A 5,498-nucleotide genomic window follows, 5' to 3' on the forward strand; every position below is an offset into this window, starting at 1 on the left:
TTATCCCATTCAATTTAGATTCCTCTCACAATCTCAGAGGTGTTCTGCATTCCACAGGCCTCCCCCGTACTTACCGCGCTGCAGCAGGAAGAGAGATGCGTCATGGCAGACACGGGCATCAATCTTCAGACGAAAGTTGTGTGTCCTTGTTCCTGCGTGTGTCGTCTCTTTGATAGCGGCAGCGGCTGGGGGTAAGGTGTAGGTCACAGGAAAGCGCCGCAGGATAACAATGTGTCAGCCAAAAAAAAAAGAAAAGAAAAAAAAAAAACATCTTTACATTTTCCAATGCAATGAAACACAGGCACCCGAACCAGCGACACAATCCACTCCCAAAATCCACAGAAATTATTTTTTTGTATTAAAAGCTAACTACTAAAAAAAAAAAAAAAAAAAAAACATTAAAAGGATACAGATCGCTAAATTTAAAAATATATCTTCTCTGATTGTAAGGAGAGAAATTCTCCTTGAATTGAAGCCATTTGAAGCCACTTGTCAAAACTTGATGTCAGCCTTATGTGGATCTGTTTGTGTATTGGCATATTATCTTTTGATTATTGAAATTTGTATGATGGAAATTTTCTTTTATACCATCATTGTTATTGTCAGAGTACACCAATAAAAACGAAACTTGTAAAGATAAGACGCCTGCCTGCCCCGTGTGTTTGTTCCGTGTCTATATCGAGGCCCATCTACTTTTATTTAGCTTCCTGGAACCCTTCTTCACAGTGTGGTCAGTGACTATGTTGAATGTTATGAATGATAATCTGATTATATTGCATACTACCACTGAGCGTACACACGCAGGCATGCTTCCTGTTAAGAGACGTTTGGTTTACGCTTCATTACTTTAACGAGACACAGAGCACAAACTGGCCGCCGTTACGAGCTGCAAGTGATGGAGCTCAACAACAGGGAGTATTTTACTGTAGTTCAAACAACTGCTGTCACTTTCTGCCTGGACAATAATAGGGGATGATAATGAGAGAAAGAAAAAAAAAGAAAAAAAGAAAAGGACTGTTTGAGAGCCTTCTAAAAATATCTACCCTTAATTGATTTTACTTATCTTGACGAAATGCTCGCACACAGGAGCTCTATACTGTGAGCGGGGCTATAGGCAGCATCACGTCCCCTCTTAAACACTCTTTACTGAACAGAGGTTTGTTGTCTGTGCTTTCGGCTCAGAAACCAGGCTGGTGGCTGCTGTGATCCACAGTTACCAGGAAAATCCCAACAGATTCCCAGATTCCATCGTTCTCTTATGCTTGTCCCATTTTCCACTCTTGTCACTCCTAAATGCTTGCACTGTACACATCTGGACCCTGAAACAAAAGACCGCTTGTTCAGATCCTCTAGGATGTCACCCTGAGAAGAAAAATAGTGCACAGAATGAGATGCTTTGACGATAGGTCACTTAAGATTCATTGAATCAGAGCAGCTCCAGCCCTGTGGCATTTAGCACATTAGCTGCGCATCTCCGCTGGTTAACAGAAGTGACAGCTGATAATTTAATTATGCTCTTGGAAAAGGAAATGCTAAGTGGCAGGGTTGGGATATGTGCATGAGATTTTAAAATGAATCCCCCCCAAAAATGTGTGCACCGTTTCCCTACACTGGGTAGAATGTAAGGAAGAACTCATTAATATAATGTGCCGCATTTGGAAATGTGCTTAGATTTGAGTGCACCTGCTTCTCTCTTGCAGAATGTGTGTGTGAGTGAGAAAGAGAAGTTTGGCACAGAAGCCCGGCCCGGAGCAGCCACATCTTAATGGAGTCTGGGAAACACAAGGCTTTGGTATGCTAACACCAGTGCCACTTTGCTGTCAGACACACACAGAGGGCAGCTCTTAAGATCTCAAGAGCCGTCTTGGCATGTGTATACAACACACGCCAGCACACACACACCCGGTATTAATTCGTCCACATGCACCCTCCTGAGTGTTGTGCTACTCAAATGCTTTGATGTCATCTGTGGTGCCTTTGCCTTTGTATGCCGCTTGTGTGTCTGTTTCAGTGCACTTCTCCCCACAGAGCGTCTTAGACTGGAATCTGCATCAGGAAATAGCTGAATAACTGAATTTGTTGCTTTCAGTGGTGCAGAATGGTGTCACATTCTTCATCCCCACTTCCTCTGCGAGTGTGTGTGTGCAGGCCTCTTCCAAACATGGACAAAGAGAAGCAACCACAGAGACATGCCCTTTAGCTCTCTGCAGTTTTTATAAGCTTTCCGCGTACCTTCTATATGATATATGTGTTGACATCATGCATTCAAGGGCCTAGTGCTCTCATATCTGGTTAAATCAAACGTTTGAGTAATAGAGAACAACAGTGCCTTACGGGATGTGTGCATGTGTGTGTGTGCTGCCTCGTGTGTGTGTGTGTGTGAAAACAAGACGAGGAGGAGGAGGGAAAGCAACGATAGCCATGTTGTCAATGTCACACGAATTTGTAACATATTTGGTGTTACTATTTGTCAGGTGTGGGCATTACACCAGCGTTACAGCCACCCACTCTCCTCTTCCTCTTTCTTTTCCCCCACACCATCCTCCCCCCCCCCATGACTTCTGCCGTGTCTTCTCCAGGTCACCGATAGGACAGTCCTTTGTGTAGCGCTGCTTCCCAAGGGATGGCACAGAATCCAGCTGCTGTCAGGCCCTGGGGTTGTAAACTTACACTGCTGCTGTTTGCCCTATTTTAGCTCACTGTTTGCATTGTATGCTTGCGCGTAGGTTAGGGTTCGGGGGTTATTTTCTCCGAGTGTGTTTTTCTCCTGTTGTGACTTCCCTGTCAGGATACAAGGCATACAGCCGAGGGACAGGAAGGCAGTAAACACATCTGTTTCCACTTCTCACATTATTCATCCTCCTTGACACTGTTGTGCTTTCTGTCTCGGTGTCCATCCTTTGCGCTCCTGCCCTGCCCTGCCCTTGTCACATCCCTGTCTATCAGCCCCAGTATTCCCCTTTTCACTCCTCTTTCACTTCCCCCTACTCTCCACACTCACATTTTCCCCCCGTAAACTCTATCTCTCTGTGCTATTTCTACTGTATTTCTCCTGACTCACGCTCATAATCATGCCTCTTCTCATTCCCCTTCTCATCCCTCAGCCGCTTCTATCTCCCCGTACAGCCATATCTGCCTTTGCATGTGACCTCCACCCTCTCCATCCGCTCTGTATTGCCCCTCCAGCATTTTTATTTTTATGTCTAGCCTCTGGGTTTCATTATGCCGTGATTGCTTCATCCTGTTCTGGTTACTGGGAGATGTTGTCTTTAAAAACTATGTGCTGATGCTGTACAGGAGACCTGCTGACAGCGCGTCAGTGGTGCAAGGTCAACTCGTTTTTACAGCTCATTTCACTCAGCTTCATTCATTGTCATTAAGTCTGACCTTACCTTTGACTCTACAAACAATTTAATGTCCTCCTCACTTTGACCTAATAGCCTTACTTTATCATCTGACTAATTCATGTGACCGTCTTGTGAGCTGCTGTGATTTGCAGCTTTGCCCAGATCTGCTTGTGCTGTTTCAGTTACACTCTTATCAAATGAGCACAGTTTCCTTTCTGCTTCAATTTGGTTAAGTCAGGGGGGTTTGAGCAAAAGTGGATTCCTGTAATAAAATAGCTTACTCTGTGCAGTCACACCTCAGATCCCTGCAGCCTATATGCTCCACGGCATATATTAATGATACAGCTCTGGTTCCCATTACATGCTGACAGCCAGTTAATCAGCGAGAGATGTTTGCTGTCTTAAACTATGTGCTGATATTCTGCAAAACTTGCAGACAGTGCAACCTGACAACTGGCTTAGTCATAATTCAAAATTGGTTTCCTGTCCTAATTCAGTGGTAACACATGCTGAGAAAAATTAAAATGATGTCGTTTTTTTTTTTTTTTTTTCCCCTCCTGCCTTTCAACGGTTGATCATTTTCAGCCTAACATTGTGCCTTCTGTTTTGTAATGTGGTCATCAAGATGGAACCACTAATATCAGCAACTTATTAGGTGGCCTGCAGAGTTTTTAGTCTGTTCAACTGTTCTTGCTCAATGTTATCAACCTTTATTCTTAGTTGCTTGGTCCACACCCCTTCAGTGAAGGACAGAAACAGCCCAAGCAGTAGAGCACATTGCATTTTTATCCACCCAAAGATCACTGTTGTGAAACAGAAAGTTCATTTTTCTTGCTTTTTGTTTTTTTTTTAGGACCTTGACATGCTCTGTGTGCCTGTAAAAGAAGTTCTTATTACTCTGGTCCTTATTCTATTATGATTCTGCCAACTTGTTAGGAATTCCATCTTTCCACTGCAGGCCTTGTTTTTTGTTTGTTTGTTTGTTTGTTTTAGATATTTACAGTCGTTCTCAAATGTATTCATACCCTTCCATTAAAGAAAAGGCAAAATTCACAATAGTCACTCAAATAACTAGAAGCTGGAAAAAGTCATAATAAATAAATAAAAATTTGCTAAATTATAATTTAGAGAAATAAGACATTACTTTGAATTGTGGTTGAAAAGAATAATTTAAAAAAACAAACAAAAGTGTCCATCCATCCATTATCTATACACCGCTTAATCCTCACAAGGGTCGCAGGAGGGGCTGGAGTCTATCCAAACAAAAGTGTCCCAGACAAATTAGAGCACTTTGCTTATGAACACTGCTCATACGAGCACTATCAGAGCATATGAGCAGTGCTCATAAGCAAAGTGCTCTAATCTGTCTGTCAGAATACATGTCAACAGGTGCAGAAGTCTGATTGAGAGTTACAGAAAACAATTGATTGCCGTGATTGGCTCAAAGGGTTGTTCAACAAAATATTAGTTTACAGGTCTCATCATGCTTATGTTTTTTTTTTTTAATGATTTGTTTAAATGTATTTTATTTTATGTTTCTGTTGAACCAAAATTCAAAAGCAATGTCATGATTTTCATACATTTTTTACTTATTACATTTATCAATTTCAACTTATTTCAGCTGTTTTGTTTTTTAATTTTAATTTTTATTTTTACTTCTTTAACGGGTGGGTAAGAATAAATTTAAGGACGACTGTATTTTCATCTGACTACATCAAGGAATAACAACATGAAAAGGGTCAAAAGGCTGACAGGATATTGATTGGTCAAACAAAGATATTGAAGCTTCTGCTGCCAAGATTCTCTGCAAGTCAGTGGAGTCAACTCTTTCTGTTTCAAAATGTGGTATATACTATTGTATACTGTGGCTGAAATACTTAATTGGGCCACAGAATCTGAAAGAGCAGAGAATCCTTGTTATCTTCATATTATGCAGCTTTATTTTTTTTTGCATGGTTTAAGATTTTATATTTTTCTTTGCTATGTTTATTCCCATATCCACAGAGTTTGAAAGCTTACAGCCTGTTTTTTCTTCCCCGTTATTTGTATTTTTTATTTTTTTGATACACAATAAGTGGTTAAAAAGTGAAATCAGCAAAATGCCAAACTAAACTCCATATTAATTCCATAAACTAGATGATGTGTACAGTT

This window comes from Stegastes partitus, unplaced genomic scaffold (genome assembly GCF_000690725.1).
Source record: "Stegastes partitus isolate 25-593 unplaced genomic scaffold, Stegastes_partitus-1.0.2 Scaffold1534, whole genome shotgun sequence".
NCBI lineage: Eukaryota > Metazoa > Chordata > Actinopteri > Pomacentridae > Stegastes > Stegastes partitus.